This window comes from Schistosoma mansoni (genome assembly GCF_000237925.1).
Source record: "Schistosoma mansoni, WGS project CABG00000000 data, supercontig 0062, strain Puerto Rico, whole genome shotgun sequence".
Lineage (NCBI taxonomy): Eukaryota > Metazoa > Platyhelminthes > Trematoda > Strigeidida > Schistosomatidae > Schistosoma > Schistosoma mansoni.
In genome coordinates this window covers 1,378,899-1,397,461 of record NW_017386029.1, presented here as the reverse complement: position 1 = coordinate 1,397,461, position 18,563 = coordinate 1,378,899, and the positions used below count along the sequence as shown (strand labels likewise).

Here is an 18,563-nt window from a genome sequence, read left to right as displayed (position 1 = left end):
GAGTTATAACAGTTAAACAAATTAGTGAACTCAGTTACTCAGTGGATAACGCGTTGAGATATTTGAAGAAAAGGACACTAGGTTGAAGTGTCAGTGTGGAAATAAAAACCGTGAAACAGGTACATCCAGCTGACCAGTTTCTAATAGGTTTTCACCGCTAACCATAATTTATTTAGTCTATAAAATATGTCACAAAATGGCTATACCCTGACAGTCCACACAGGATGTACATGTGTGATATTTGTACTAATTGATGTTTCCGTTAATTTAAATTCCAAATATTATACTTTTCGGTTGCGCTTATTTAATCCTACCTATCTTAAATTGAACTAATACAGGTATTCTTAGAACATTGGTTGAACTACTTCTAATCATTATAATGTGTCAACAACAATGCATCCAAATTCAGTTGCACACTTCACTTACTTACTTTCTTACGCCTGTTACCCCTAGTGGAGGAGCATAAGTCACTCAACGATGAGATAATTCAAACCCATATTATTGATGATTGCATATTCCGTCCTGAGATCTCTGAAACATTTCAATTATATGTATATGTCTTACTTAGATAATAATTTAATGAAAACCGGCTTTTATTTCCTTTAATTTAAAGACTAGTCAATCATTATCCTACTCATCATTATCATCATAATCATCATATGATCTCATTTAATAAATATTCCTTAACTTACAGCATATTCTTTCCCCTAATATAACACAAGCGATCATATGTCCTCCATAGAACATTACCTTAATATTTCTGTTCTCTATTTGTTTTCATATTTTGAAGTTAATTCTATTATAAATCAGAAAGGGTTTTGTGGAGATTCCAGGAGTTCCATAATAAGACGAAACGGCCGTCCAGTGCTTCCAGGTTTTCCATGGTGATCTAGCTTCAATTAACTCATGATTTCAATTAATTCTATTAAACAATAATTCTTAACTAAATTTATACAATAGAAAAATAAATTCCTATTTTGAGAAAAGTTTAAATTAAAACAACAAAACAAAAAAGGAACTAACAATAAACAAAAAGAGGGAAGAACTTGTAACGTTTTCTTAAATTTTTTCATCATCCAACAATAATTAAAACAGGAATAAGTGAACAATACATTCTAACAAGGAAATGAAATAGTATAGTTATTATCTCCATTTCTTTATTGAAAGAAACTAATAGAGAGAAGGAAAAAGTGAATATTAAGGGGGATACTAATAGGAGTATATGTATATATCTATCTATATATATACAGCATTATGGATTGATTAGACCAAGAATAGAATGAATAAAGTACAAATAAATAACAATACTGTATTAACCTAATAGTTTAAACTGAAAACAATAGATTGATTCAGATGGTTAATTGTGTTATTTGATCAAATTGAGTAAAAATTGATGAATAGAAACAAAAGAGACAGTAGGTTGTTTTTTTGTGTTGATAAAAGCCATAAAGGGATATCAGTTATAGAAAGAACCGTAGCAAATCAGGTGGTGATGAATATCTGTGAAGTTCTAGTTTTGAAACATCTGTTCAATGGTTCTGATGGGAAGCGCAATGCCAGCGAATCGACACTGATACATTCTTTTTGTACACCAGCCAAGTTAATCGCGAGAAAAGACTTTAAGATGCAACTCCTGGAGTTCTAGTGAGAAGTTGTGACCAGTGGACTTAAACTGTTTCAGGTGTGAGGACGGTACTCAGTGAAGATAGTGGGAGATAGTTACATAATGTTGAGAATTGACTGAAGTTAGACATGTGCATCATTGGGTACCAGACCCAGTGGTTTAGGGATTAAGCGTCCGTACTCTAGACCTTAGGTCCTGGGTTCTATTCATGGGGTAGGACTGTGGATGCTTACTAATGAGAAGATGTATACAATGACAAAAGAGATATCCAGTCCGTCTAGGTTTACACTGGTATCTTAATACATATGAGTAAAATTACAAACCTAATTACATAAAGATCACAATCCCAGTGATCGACTCACAGAGTCATATTAAGTCAATCAAAATTATAAACACTTTCCATCATTGAATGATTCATTGACATTTAACAACCAATAGGGAAAGAAATGAAAAAAAAATGTAATGGTAGCTTTTAGAAGAATAACAATTTAAATGTTTGTAAACTTATCCAGATTCTCTATTGGTTTCTTCTCTTTGACACCAAACCAGTCCCTATTCGAACATCTGTGCTTAAAAATATATACGATTAATCATCCCAAGCATTTGCATGCTCATACATAGTTATTTATTGAATTGATTTTCCTAGTATATACTTTAGAATCTGAGTCGATGAAATGCTTGGAGCCCTAAACAATATACTCATCATAAATATCAGTATAAGGTTGTGGGGATTGTTGAGTTTTATTTCAAACACGAGTCGTTTTTAGACCACCATTTGAAACCTGGAAGCACTAAAGGTCCATTTCGTCCTAGTATGTGGGACTCCTCAGCAGAGCTCATCAATGTGTAGTACCGTGCTTCATTAATAGTTCACTTCGATAACCGTTATAATACAAGTCTTAACGGTGCATAATATCAGAAGGCAAGGGTAAGCGGCAACTACATTTTTATTAACAAATGACGTAGACCAGAATGATGACACGTAGTGGAGATGGCTGATAAGCCAACTCGAGAGCGAAGCGAAAATAATGCGTATTGGAGATGGAGGAGAAGACAACTCGTTTTAAGCAAGCGTTAATCAACATTTATACTCAGACAAAAATGAATGACAGATATATGATGAATAAGATACGAAGTGTGCATACATATACGCTCATATAAAAAAATAGTCAAGGTTAATAAGCGAATAATTAACAAGATCAAAATATGACTCATAATGTATAGGTGGATTGGCTTGGCCAGTAGCTAAAATAAAGTATATGGGCTTAACATATAAACTGATACTACACATGATCTCACACGCAGGAATCGAACTCAGAACCTTCGGTCTCGTTCGCAAACGCTTCACCCCTAGAAAAGTGGGTCGGCATCCGACAATGTCAATGTTTAACTTCAATAGATCTACGATATTACGCGACCATCTTTAATTGCATTCACTGGATCTCATACTAGGACGGAACGGCCGTCCAGTGTTTCCAATGGTTGTCCGACTTACATCGGTTCATGAATAAAGTGAAACTGACCGAAAGTGGTCTTTCATTACTTGTATATACACTGGTTAACAGTGGGCCAATAATCCACTGGAACATCATTGATATCATCTGTTTTAAGTTTCAGTGATATTGGTCAGAACTCTACTAGAAGTCTTAAAAGGTAAGTTCCTTCAGCTATTTCATCGTTTGATACTTTATCATTACATCATACCAGTGCTTACTCATCATTACCTTTCGTGTTTGAAGAACAAAATGAAATTCCATACACTTAATTCTAGTGAACGTAAAGTGTGACATGACACGCGAGTTTAACGATGACCCTAGTACGCGCAGATAATGGATGCTGAATGTTAAGAGAAACATCCATGATGTAGAAACCATTCATCAGTTGCACCGATCAATAGCTGACTGTATACAAGCCATCAAGATCAAAGTGACGTTAAAATACAATATAATAGTTTGTTAGTTCATCTATGCCCATAAATATCTGCATTTCTTAAGTTAAGAATAGTTTCAGAAGTTGCATACATTAGAAAAAATGTCTAAATTTTCAGCCCTGAAGTCCTGATTACGCAAACTTAGCTAAAAATATTTAATGATTACGTAATGTCACAATCTAATACGCAAACAAAATCGTTACAGAAATACACTGTACAAGCGTAGAATAAAAGTAGAGTGCACTCCGATTTACCGGTGAGTTAAATCCTTAAGAAAAATTTCATTTTTTCTGACTTTGTATTTTTTCATTGTTGATTTTAAGAATTATAATTAATCATCTCTTTTGGAATGTGTTGATCGTGAACAGATTGTTTTGATATAAACTGTAGTCATAAATTCTAGTTGGACATTGGATTGCAGCTAGCAGTGAAATCCAGGATCACAGTTAATCCTACTTGGAGCTCGTCAACCGAACATACCTTCAGCCCATTCCTATTGTTCACACTGGGACTTAAGCTCACTCTGTATTGATTATACATACCTCTCAAGCTGATTGCTTTGTTATGATCATTCAGTTACTAGTCTTGAAAAATTCTATCTTGAAGGGTTTGTATTATCTAAATAAATAAAGCAAAGTAGCAAATTAACTATCACTAACTATTAATGGATTTGGATACAGTAGGCTTTTTTGAATACAAAATTAAAAAGTGTAACATATAAAGTTCCAACTGAGTATCTAGTAATTATTGTTTTAAAGGTGTTGTGTTCTTTAAGCTGAATGATTTATTCATGAAACTATCATTATCAAAGTATTATGAGCTGATGACTGACTCAACAAACCCAAAGCAAGTAAGATTTCCAAAGTCAATATCCTGAGCTATAAATATTCTTTATCATTTCAAAAATATACAAGCCTTATCAGCTGATTGTCCATTTATTTTGTAGATAAATGTCAAATTTAAAAAGTTCCGGGTTTGAGATTTGATTCTCATCTGGCAGAAAAACGATTATCAGTATATGTAGGCATAATGGTTTAGCGAGTATTAAAGGGATTGTAATACTCCCCATGGTTTGTTATAATAGTCGAAATTTAATGGGACAAGAAATAAATTTTTACTATTTCATTACAAATTATGCTACTCATAAGTAGCAAACATTTTTAGTTTGAAAATATTTATCAGTATTGAAGGCGATGATTATTATTAAATAATAGAATATTGTTTCATTAATTGACAGAAAATCTTGGAAAGCCATAACTTAGTCTCCGTTCTTGTTGGAATACATCGGCAAGGTGTAACTGCACTCTTGTGGAAAATGATGCTCCCTATGAGTTTCAAACTTTCTTCATCCAGCTTTACAATCTGTGATATTTAAAATCATATTTACATAATGGGTTTAAATTATTTACATGAAAGGGTTAAGTCGGAAGTTATGTTGAAGATATATTAGTATAGTATAGTAAGGGTGTAAATAAATTTAATAGACTGAATTTTGTTAATATATACCTTATGTGAAAGAACATTCTACAACATTGATTGCTCAATTATTTATAATTCACTGGTCACTAAATAGTGATCATTATCATGTATACCAAGCAAATTCTTTTCAGTGCTGATCGAAGCCCATTGATAAAATTACAATATGATTACTAGTATCAACGATTTAACTTTATTTGCACTATGTTTGCAAGTTAAGTGGTCGATGTTATTTGATTAAGTATATTTTTTTCAGTTCAATTTGAACTTTGTTTCCACTGTTGTTAACAAACAAGAAAAACACACAAGGACATATGAAATTTGAGATTATCCATGAAACAAATGTCATGAATTCTTTAATTCTTATGAACATTTTAAATACAATCTGTCCATATTTCGGCCTGGCCGACTAACAATTCTGGCTAACACATATTCATTCTTATTTTTTGTTAGTTATACCAAGTTCTTCAGCCCCAATCTAATTGTAAGTTAATGTTTGAACAGTAAGTAAAACGATCAATAACACAAACGTGTTTGATGCTTCACTTGTCAATCGGGATAACTGTCCTAACTTTGACTTAAGCTGAAAAAAATATGATTAACAACTGTGATTTTTGTATTTGTAATAGTCAGTATTTTCTCATTGTTCATGTTAAAGGCTACAAGTGATGGATCCTTAGCTGATTTACTCGGTATTTCGATCAACTCACAAGCATTTTTGAGCAACTTCTAATATTAGCTTGTAGTGCCGTGCTTCGTTAATCGATCACCTCGATGACCATTAGAATACCAATCTTAACGGTACATAAAATCAGAAGTCAAAGAGAAGGGGCAACTACAGTTTATTGTTAAATGACGCAGGCCAGAATGTTACAAGCACATGAGCAAATATCAGCGAGCAGTGGGCAGTCCGCACAAGCAATTATATAGGTAATTTATAGTTAAATTTAATAAGGGCTCAGCAAAACAAAACAAAAGCTGATAATAGGATTTCTGTGCATACATATATGGGGGTGGAGTAGGATTTTCAAATAAGACCATTGAAGTTTCTTCAATGATCCATTGTTGTGTCCGTTGTTTAACTTCAATATAGTCGGTGGTAATATTAATGGAATACATACATATCCTATCTGAATTCCATATGTTCTGTCGAATGATCACATTGATATAACGTAGATAACAAAAATAGAATGAAAATTGTATTCAGAATGTATACATTTCAGACATGTTAATATTGAAAGGCATACAGACGTATGAAAGATACGGCGACTATATAAGGTATTGGAGTTCAATCATACACTGACTCAGAACTATATAGTAACTCAGTTTTATAAGTCATGTCAGAAATATAGGAAGTGGATAGACATGTACATACTATCATACACTCAGGTATACAAAAAATGATCAAGGTTACATGTCAGTGACCGACAGGGTCAAATAGTATGGATAACAGAATAAATGATCCATCCAAAGGTTGAAATAAATCATGTAGACATACGCAATATTAATCGCTACATCATATACTACTATCTAACATAAATCAAGTCTCAAAGATTCTAGTAGTACATTATATATTATAGCTTTTCTTCAGCTGACATTACCTCACTGTGAAAATCACCTTTATTACAATCTTATGATACTTTAGTTCAAAATAAAATGCCTGTTTGTTAATCTTGTTATACTAAAGATCTCTTTAAATGTATATTGGTATAATGTCACATTTAGAAAGAACTGAAACATTAAAAAAAATATTTTACTCATGATTCATGGATGACATTTAGAATATGTTTAGAAAAGAATAATAACAACTGACTATTGAATCTTCGTCTTCTTATTAAACTATCGAAATTTATCAAAGGGACTAATTATAAGTGAAGATGAATAATGACTAGCAGTGAAATGCAGGATGCGCGTTTTGTCCTATTTGGGACTCGTCAGTTGGATGTACCTGCATCTCAGAGTTGATGTTCACTCTGGGACTCGAACCAAGTCATTTTCGCTGACTGAGCAGTTGTAGTCGTAAACATCATTGGGAAAATTCAAACAAACAATATTAAGTAAATTTAAAGGGACTAATTGCTTTAAATTTAAAATAACAATTAATGGTCACTATGTTTTCGGTACTTTCTTATCAATAAACAGATGCATATTCTGCGAAATATCTCATAGAACAGGTAAATATTATGTTTGATTGTAAGGGTTTGTATTTTATATCAAAAATTGTAATTGATCAGCATTGATTAAAGTCAACAGAAGCATAGAAATTATTGGGAACGTTCCGTCCAGTCAACATCAAACAGAAACTTCCGAGAAACATTTAGTTAAAAAAAGAAGGATTTTATGTCAAATTTTGATTGAGAAATAACTTATTTTGTTACCGATTTGGTATATTTCCAGAAGCTTCCAGAATGGTCGAACTCACTTGTAAACCTGTAAATCAACATGTTTACTGCGAACAAATTAACTTGAAGTGAAGCTACTATTATTATTTATATACTTTTCATTGTTGTTTGATCCAGGTGCAATCCTCCCGACCGTTGCTGCTACCTTGACGTGGTGGTCGGGCTTGCCTATCGTGATGAACCAATCGAGCTATACTGGCTGGAACAATCGTTCCTCAAGGTCCTAACATGCCAGACAGTTCGGTTGAAGAGCGGTAAGACTAAAAGCAGCAATCCCAAGGTCTGAAGGCGAAGTCGTACTGCTGACTGTACAGAGGTGTGACGGCAGTAAGTTGTTTCCTTCAAACAACCAGCATAACAGCGATGCTGCCTTCCCACAAGGAAGGGTGGGGTTAGAAAAGGTCGACCCTAAAAGTGCACACCTCACTTTATCCCACGGATTTCCGTCTCCAGCGGTAAGGTCCTTTGAAGGACGGAGCTAACACGTCAAAAATTCCCCACAAAAAGGCCGTGCGTGACCGGCCTTAAGCAGTTGTCTCTTGGACTCTGCCATCATGCTCCCAGGTCGTTAAGACCAACATTAATCCAGCTTGAATGACATAGCTCAAAATCGTTTGGAATGGCGAATGTGCATCCACCCTTTGTGTTCTACCAAATTCTAATCTTCTGAATTCTTCATGTCTCTATCTTTTTCTCTTTCCAAATTTATTTCACTGGATTATACTCCTTGAATAACATCTCTAACCCTAATCTTTCGGATTACTGTTTATACTCTCACTACTTATACCACTATGAGATTTGAATCGACAACTGGATCTCTGTGCTAATATGGTATGGCAACTCGAACTGATGTCCGTACGTACGAGGTTCTACGTTGTGACTGACTGACAAGTGCAATCCTAGTCTGGGGATATAGAAAGTGGATGGAAAATCTGTAGCTTATTTGGAACACTTCAGCAGGTTGTACTGTAGTATTAGTTTATATGTTAAGCCCATATACTTTATTTTAGCTACTGGCCAAGCCAATCCACCTATACATTGAGTAATATTTTGATCTTGTTAATTATTCGCTTATTAACCTTGACTATTTTTTTATATGAGCGTATATGTATGCACACTTCGTATCTTATTCATCATATATCTGTCATTCATTTTTGTCTGAGTTTAAATGTTGATTAACGCTTGCTTAAAACGAGTTGTCTTCTCCGCCATCTCCAATACACACTATTTTCGCTTCGCTCTCGAGTTGGCTTATCAGCCATCTCCAATGCGTCTTATTTATGCTTCGCTCTGTAACATATGCTCATGTGCTTACAACTTTCTGGTGTGCATCATTTATCAATAAAAATATAGTTGCCGCTTCCCTTTGCCTTCTGATATTATGCACCGTTAAGATTTGTATTATAACGGTTATAGAGGTAAACTATTAACGAAGCACGGCGCAACAGTACTTCAACCAAAGTGTTGTTCTGCACATAAAGTTTGAATCTCAATAGAAACATGTACACTTCTGTAGAAAAATTTTTCTGTTTGATCGAATCACTTCTATAGATTCAAATGATAAATGTATCTTCTGTTAATTTTTATTTGTAGTGTCGGTTACTATTTTAAGCACACATAACTTATTCTAGCTTCTGGATAGGCCAATTTATTTATCTTGAGTCACATTTTGACCTTGTTGATTATTCGCTTATCAACCTTGAGCATATATGTGTACATTTCTTATCCTATTCATCACATGTCTGTAACTTACTATTGTGTGACTATAAGTACCGATTCACGCTTGATTAAATTGAGTTGGCTCACATGCTTTCTCCACTGAGCGTCACTTTGCTTCGCTTTCTCCACTTCGCTTCCTTCACTTCGTCCCTCTGATTGTTTGTCCAGAACACTGAGTATACAAAATATATATATGCAAAAATCCATTTTCATATTCGACTTATTTAATTCTATTATTCACTAACGCGATTTAAGTCGATGATTATATACGAGAATAGTTAAGATGTATATATCTCAACATCAATCATTCGATAACGATTATTTGTCCGATCTAATTGGAGTCAGATTAAAGGCTACTAAATATTAAACTGTGGTTTTTCTCTAAATTTGATTTAGTTATAATATCAGTTGGTAATCATTGGTTAAATAGATCCATTAAAAAATCAAGCTGTTTATTGTTTGATTTTTGTTTTGCTGAATAAACAAAATACTTAAATAAAAAACTTAATGAAAAAAAAATAATTATACACGTAAAAGTAATCAATTTTTCAAATTGTGAGCAAAGATGGATAGTGGCTAGCAGTGGAATCCAGGACGCTCGTTTCGTCCCATTTGGGACTCGTCAGATGGATGTACCTACATCTGAGAGTTGATGTTCACTCTAGGACTCAAACCCAGTACCTCTGAAATGCAGGTACATCCAGCTGACGAATCTCAAATAGGACGAAGCGCTCATCCTGTATTTGTATTATAAGCTTCTTGTGCGTTCATAGTCTTTTTACTCCACTTAGATGGTTAATAAGAGTAAGAAGTGTCAATGGAAACTAAATCGTATCGATTGCCATAAAAAAAGTAATTGATAGGTTCATTAACTAGTTGAGTACGAGGTAAGTGTAATCTACAATCTGAGTTGACCCTTCTTTTTTTAAAAAAAAAATGTTGTTGAATATCATTGTTGCCTTGCAAACACACAATCTACTAATGAAGATTACTTTGAACTATTTAAATAATTTGACTTCAAATAGACCAATTTAACTAAAATGTAGGACCACTGGTTATTTATTTTGGTTAAATTGTCTGGTAGTAGCTTTCTGTGTAACTCAGGACTATCGTTTCGTTCCATTTAGAACTTGTTATTTCTATGAGACGTGATCTCAGTCTTGTTTTACCTGTTGAAACTTGTATCTGTTAAGTATACCTTATTGAGGCATATGTTCATTAACCCAACAGGTCTACAGAGATCGTTCAGTTTACAAAAAAATTATAACAACTAACAGATGTTCAGCAATCAGTGGCTATTGTGATTTCGAACCTTGATAAATAACTTTCAAATGTTTAGATGATTCTGAGTCTCATCCAGAATAACAACACTAATGTCTCTATTACTTAGTTGACGAGTATCGAATAGGCTGAAATGGATATCATTTTTATTATGACTACAATAACCATGGATAGTGTAGTCTGACTTAACAAATAAACAAACGTATAATCAATACTGTTTCCTTGGCAAACCAGTAACGATATTATCTTTCTAATCAAGTCTACAAATAATGAATTTCATTTAAATGTTTATTTGTTTTCTGTTTATTAAAGCCTTTTGATTATTTACCATTAATTTTCTATATGTTACTATTCATTTATTGATTTGTTCATCATAACTTATTGTGGTTGTTACATTCCTAAAAAAAGGGACCTGTAAGTGATTGATTAGTGTGTGTGTATGCGCATTACTTTTACATTAACTTCCCTAAAGTTCTTATCTTCAAAATCTTATTAACTTGAATTGAATGGTAGGATACACTGTATCGAATAGCTAAGTAGATTAATAACGAAGACTATTTACATAAAATTCTTTTTGACCTAAACTTTATATCCTGTCATTAATATACATAGAATTGCACCTTATTTGTATAAGTAAATCATTTTGTTAAACAGAATAGTTTACTACTTGGTAGGTTAATTTTTAAATCTTATATCTAGATATGCAGACTATCTTTTAATAGATCAGAAGGGGTTTTGTGGAGAATTTAGTATTTTCCTAGTTGAAATCATGAGTCAATTGAAGCTAGATGACCATGGAAAACCTTGAAGCACTGGATGGCCGTTTCATCCTATTATGGGACTCCTCAGCAGTGAGCATCCACGATCCCGAGAGACTGGTAGGTCCTGGGTTCGAATATCTTTTAATAGACTACTGAAGATGAATGCTAATTTGAACTTTCTCTGTGTCGTAATGAATACGTTGAGGAAGATGTGCTAGCGATTGATAATATGTGATTAACCCTAACTGTAGAAAATCGTATTGAAGAAACTGAGAAAATTTAATCATTATTGAATGTCATACTGACTTGATAGTGTGATTACAATCAAAGGGACAAGTATTTTAGATTCGTGACACGCAACATTTTAGTAAGTAGTTATTTTGATTGCATTTACACCATATTATTAAAATTCTACTGTTGGTACAGGAAATCGATGGGACAATATGAATTCAATTGTTTCTTATTGAGATGAGAATCCGGTTCCCAGTGAACTGTAATTTTTAACTTAATAGGCGCCAAATGGAACTGAAAATCTTATATTCAAATGCCTAAGTGACTAAAACTAACCTAAAGATTTTTCACGTTCTAGGTGTTTTTTAATTGGTAACATTCTATCGCATTAATTATGCGAATGAAGTATCGGTGTACTGCAGACCAACTAAATTGTAGTTCATTAGTGAGATGTAATTTTAACTGATCACCTCATTTTCATACGATTAGTTATTAAATGGATGCGCATAAGCACTTTATGATTAATTACATAATTTGTACAGCCCGTTCACTGTAAAGGTTGTGCCAATACATTCGTACCACGATTTTCATTTAACGATCTGATAGGTGTAATTGTGGTCACATTAGTGATCAATTTATAATAATAATACTGAATTGTATTCATGGGATGCAACTTGCTTAACAGGATATAACACAGCATAGGGACTAACGTACTAAGATTACTTACTTAAGCTTGTTGCCCCCTTGGGTCAAAGGTCGCCAACCAGGCACCTCCAATTAACTCTGTTCTGAGCTCTCCTTTCTACTTGGCGCCAAGCGATATTCATACTTTTGATGCCTATCTTCAATCCATGGTGCTGAATGTTATTTCGTCTGCATCTTTTTCTTTGACCTTCACGATTCCGAGTTAAGATTTGCTTCGTGATGCAGTTTGACAATATCCGTAATATGTAGGCTATCCACTTTCAGAGTCTTGTCCTGATTTCCTCCTTAACTGGAAGTTGGTTTGTTCTATGTCACAGTAGGTTGCTGCTGATGGTATCTGGTTAATACATCTAGAGTATCTTGTGTAGACAGCTGTTCATAAATCATCTTTATAATTTTCTCTATATCGGACTTCAGTACTCCGGCTGGTATCCTGTCTTACCTTTCTGATTTTGAATTCCAAATTTGTCTGATTGCCACTCTGATTTCTCCGAGTTTTGGTGTAGTAACATCTATGAGTAGGTCTATGGATTCTGCCTTGAAATCCGGTGTGTCCAGTGATTTTCATTTACTAAAAAGATCTTTAAAGTGTTCTGCACATTTGTTAGGCTGTTCAGAAATCTCAGTGGTTGGTTAGCCATCTCTGTTTTACACTGGTCTCTATGGTCTATCATATTTTCATGCAAACTTCTACTTTGTATCATTTATTTGTCACTTATTTCCTTATCTTGTAGCTTTTTCTGCTGATATTATTAGGTCTTCCGAATATTTCCGCTTGTCAGCCCTAATGCTTATCTTCACTCGTTTATTTGATTCATAGTATTTGGCCTGTACTTTGACTATCTCTGCTCAGCTACTACTACTACTTATGGTAATAATAATAATATAGTCTTATCTTGGATATGGTATTTATTCCCAAACTTTTTGTTCAGTCTTCTTAACTTTACTGAGTTCAATGCTACACTATAATGACATGCTTAGAATCGACTTCATTTCTACAAATATGTTAAGTTGCAATTTATCAGTACTTACATTATCATTTTGTCATTTTTTGTTTAAAACCAAATGAATCATGCATGTTAACAGATTGTTATACTTATGAATAATAACATCATGTTATGAACGAGAACACAGGCGGGGAGAACTAAATATACTTTAATGCATTACAGAATATCTTGGTAAAATCTGAGAACCATACGGTAAATACTTCATTTGCTTTATATCCATCAGTTGTCTCAGACTTTGTTCTTCCTTCGTCTCCGTACCAATCACTTTCTTTTCTCGTTCACTTCTTTTTGATTTCCTCAACCTTCTGTCGCCAGACACTCTACTCCCGGTTGGTGATACGTACTACATATATCTGTCAATATCAGTAGCACACACCACAATCTGACTTGTTTATTACACTATTGATCCACACACATACACGCACATATTTAAATATGTGCATTCAAGTTTTAATTGTATTACGATGGTTATTTATTGCCAATTATACTAGCAAACGTAGATTTGTTATAGAAACTCATGGCAAAGTGACGTTCTCTGGATAATAAGTGAAAGTCAGATGGCATAAAGCAATGTATTTATCTTAACTTAAAATACATCAGGAGTAAGTACTAACGATCCAGCATGAAATTTTGAAACCTTGAGTTATAATTGTTAGCATGATGTCTTTAAGTTGTCCGGTAGGAATTTAGTTATTCACTTTTGCCAACTAAGATCTATTCAATTCTTTAACTGATAATTCTTAACGGACTACAACTGTTATCACCCAGAACCACAGTTAGAATTAATATTTGACCTTATGTATGACTGAAATTTTCCCATTATTTGGTCGTTGATCGCTGACCTATATCATTGTTATATCTCGAACTTAGATTCTTAGTATGTCACGTAATACTTGAGCTCTTGAACGTTAAAACCCTCTGAAGTCGCAAAATGAGAAGACAGAAGACTAGTAAGTAAGAATGTGATTCCAAACAGTGTCAAATACAGTACGAAAATCCCATGTATTTATAGTTTTTGGCTGAAAGTATATCATCGTTTCGGAGAGCCAATAAGCACATAGGAGATCCTTTTTATTCATCCAATAGGAAAGCTACACGTTGACATTCTAGAATTTGCCAACGAGCCATCCTTACAACCATACATTCCAATTCTAATAATGAACACAATATTGGTTATAAAGCTTATTAATAACTTACTGCAAAAGACTCTAATTGTGTATGTAGGTGACGGTAGCTAGAATTCTTTAGAGAGTATCAATTTACTAATCATTGAAGATATCTCTTGTTGATGACTGCCAATCAGTGCGAAATTCGAGTAAAATATTTCCTATAGTTTATTCATCTACGGAATATCACATTAAACAAAGGACGGTGTAATATTAATATTCAAGATCATGATCATTGTATTAGAATAATCATACAAGAGTAAAGTGTACAATGTAATCAGTCATTACTAGTGAACCATAAAGTCAAGTTTATTTATTTCAGATTGAAAATTATCATTCGTTTGCGTGATATTTTACTGTTTATTAATACGATAATAAATCAAACTTAACTATATCAAATAGTTGGTAAAGAGAGTTCAAAAGTGACTTTATAAATAAACTTTAGACTTTGGTCATTACTATAAGTTTTAGAAGCTCTTATCTTCTGCTTATTTTAAAATATACGTGTAAATGAGCATTATGAACAACAAAGTTTGAAACTTCATAAGAATTTCTATCAAAAACTGATGTCGTATAAAGAACTATTAAAAAAAGACAAGGTTGGATACTGGATACCTATACCATATCAATCTAAACTCAACAATTTCCACAATATCATGCGCTCACTATCGACTAGCTTCAAGATAGATTTCCTAGAGTTCTAGTGAGAAGCTGTGACCAGTGGAATTCAACCCTGTTTATTTTGAGGTAGTTACTCACGGAAAACAATGGTGGACGTTCACGCAATATCGTGGATCGGTTTAAGTTAGACATTAACACCTTTGGGTGCCGGCCAGCTCAGTGGCCTAAAGGTTGAGTGTTCGCTAACGAGACCGAAGGTCCCGGGTTCGAGTCCGACGTGCGGGGGCGTGGGGGGCACTGCAGAGGAATCTCACATATTAAGTCGAAACGCCTGTCCGGTGCTTCCAGGTTTCCAATGATGGTTCAACTTATATCGGCTAATGATTGAAATAAAACTCAACAATCTCCACAACCCTATACTGATATTCCATCCTTGTTTGAATTTGAAATTCAATTCAGTAACTTAAAAGTATTGTATTTATTGACAGAATTAATAATTCTGGATAAGATTTCACTTAAAATCAGAATGATACAACAATTTACAATTATCCTTTCCTATTTATTTATGAATGGATCCAAGACATTTTTCTCATGGTGGAGAAGATTTGTAGCTCAGGTGAATGATTTTGATGGAGTTTTGTTCTCTGATTTAAGGTCAATAAGAATCAATCAACATCGAGGTGCACATGACATGCTGTGAATCACATGTGAAGAAATTCAAACACTTCACTTTTACCCGAAGTTTGTGCTGATGATGTCGTTCAGAAGGACGATGAAAGCTCCACGACCAAACCATCCAGCTCAGAGAAAAAACTTTACTGACTTACTTACGCCTGATACCCCTCGTCGAGGAGCATAGGCCGACCACCAGCATTCTCCATTCATCTCTGCCCTGGGAAATTCTTTCCAGTTCCTTCCAGTTTTTATTCATTTTTTTCATATCTGTTTCTATTTCCCGACGTAATGTGTTCTTTGGACTTCCTATTTTCCGCTTCCCTTCTGGATTCCAGGTTAGGGCTTGCCTTGTAATGCACATTGGTGATTTCCTTAATGTATGTCCTATCCACTTCCAACGTCTTTTCCCAATTTCCTCTTCAGCTGGAAGCTGGTTTGTCCTCTCCCATAAAACGCTGTTGCTGATAGTATCCGGCTAGTGAACATTTTTTTCATACACTACTAAACAGTTTATACAATAAGTCATTATTCTTACTGGTTTCTAGTGATATTTACTATACAACTATTGTATAACATATTTTAAATCCGTAATGTATACATACTTAATCTTTGTATTCATTACATATTTGTTATACAGTGTAATATACGAATGAACATAAATCGATAGTTCGTAATTTATTTTTATTGAACTAACCGAATTGTAATATTATGCATCATTTTGTGACGTTTCAACAATTGATAATGGTTTACAAATGTCATTAGAATGTCAGTTTATGATTTGAAAAATATGATTTCTTAACTTAATATATCAAGAAAAGTTCAGTAGGTAACAACTAATAGATATATGTATATATATTTATGTGTTTGTATGGAAGTTATTATTGATATTGTAGTGTGGTCTACTTATATCCATATAAGTAGTATATGGTGATGGTCAGACATAGAATGTATTTTGGCAGAAGATCGATATGGAACGAATAGGAATGAAGCGCATTCGGTACGAAAATGCATGAACAATGAATTCAGAGAAGATGGACTGATATTTGCAGAAGGAACAGTTAAGAATGAGACAATTGATTGTTATTTTGCAAATTAACTGTTCACTGTATAGTTATCAGAATTTAGTGAGATAGTTTGTAATTTTGTGCTTAAATACATTCGATTTTCTGCAGTCGTGTTCTTGTTCACAACAATATTACGTGACACTTTTCAGTGACTTACTTCAACTGTATTCATATGAAGTTTATAATGTTAAAACTGTGATTGATAAAGTCTTAGACAATTATAATATTTTCCGTCAAAGATAAAGTCACTGAAAGTATAAAACAAATGATTAAACTTGTATAACACAATTTCAGTAACACTAATGGAGTCTCTAGAATTTTGGGTATTAAGAATCAATGGAAAACTCATAGAAGGTACTGGCTACATCAGTGATTATTTTCAATACTGTTTCATTTTGTCATGATTTGTTTGTGGATATGCAAATAAATCGTTTCCAGAGTAAGAGGAAGTTATATGACGTTGAATTATCCGTAAATATTCTCACTTATGGTAAATAGGGTCATGAATTTTTTAGTGTTCTGTTCTTTTTTATTTTTAAACAAATTCTATTAGAATAGAAGTTAAGCATATGGGTTAGTATTTTCAAGGTTTTCTAGATGTAAAATTTTAGTTTGACCCAAATATTAATGATCAATCTGGCTATAGCTCAATTCAGTTGAAACCACAAACCTATTCATTTATACTGGATAGACTTATTTTGTTTTCTGCAAATTTTCGTCTGTTCATCCTTTTTTCTTATGTAAATTGAACCTAATTGTTGAGATTGAACTCAGATTTATGTTTAACTTCTTTAAATAAGCTAGGTGGTGATTAGTTTAATCATGCGTGAAGGTCAATCCAGGTGTTTTATGATTTTTTGTAGTCTCATCCTGTCAAGCGCTAGTAATCACTCAGGTCTTTCACCGCAATAACACCATAAATAACAAAGCAACTAATAGATAGTCTATGAATTCCAAAGATTAATCGGCATTAAATATTCAACGACAGTTTGTCAGGGTTTGTCATTCGTTGTTGATGGCATTCAGGACTGTAACTTGTTGGTTTTTGTTACCCTGTCTGCTTTTTGAAAGTATTGTCTTTATTTAGCAGCATTTCAAAACCTGTAGTATATTTGATATGCGACTAGCAGTTCTGGAATGTAGGGTACATCTCTTGTGCTATTTAGGACTCGGTGATGTTAATATTGAGATCCGAACCCGATCCACTCAGCATATGCATATGTAAACAGAGATTGGTTAATTGCAGTCTTAAATATCAATAACGAAGAATTATAAGCTTCAACTAACAATTCCACACCAGCTGAAGAAGTTGTTATCTAACTGAACTCAGTAGTTCAATGAGTAATGCACTGATGCTTGAAAGGAAAAGTAGTGAGCTCGAGTATCAGTATGAACATCAACAAAAGAATGCAAGTGCATCTATCTAACCCATCCTAAATGGAGTAAAATACAGAAACTCATAACAATATATAGTTTACGTGTTAGAGGAATGCATTATTCTGTTTTCTTATCAAGTTATAAGTCGACACTGAGCTCCACAATTAATGATTACCTTTTTTCCCAGTCTGTCTCGAACATCTCACTTTAAAGATTTATAGCATTCTTATTGCACTGGTTTATAGCTAGGTAAATGTTGTTTTGTTTTCATAAGTTTCCTTTTAAGTCGTTAGTGCTTTTACAGATTATAGCAGCTCTCCTACAATCAATTTCGATTACGGTTAATTTTTGTAAAGCCCTATTATTAACTTACTTAGCAGACAGTGTTATTCGAGCAATAACTCGTCTATTTCTTCGTACTATTATGATCACTATCTTTCGGTATAATTGTGTACGCTTGGTTACATGACGACCTACACACATTTCTCTAGCTTAAATATCTCTGGGTAAATCATTCTCTTCTC

At 33.6% G+C, this 18,563-nt stretch overlaps 1 protein-coding gene across 1 annotated transcript in view; it reads left to right on the top strand.

Moving 5' to 3' along the window:
- Smp_155010 (forkhead protein/ forkhead protein domain,putative) overlaps positions 1-18,563 on the top strand; it is a gene marked incomplete at both ends in the record, with an annotated part of 37,936 nt that overhangs the window by 16,722 nt on the left and 2,651 nt on the right. The gene's annotated exons all lie outside the window — the stretch shown is intronic.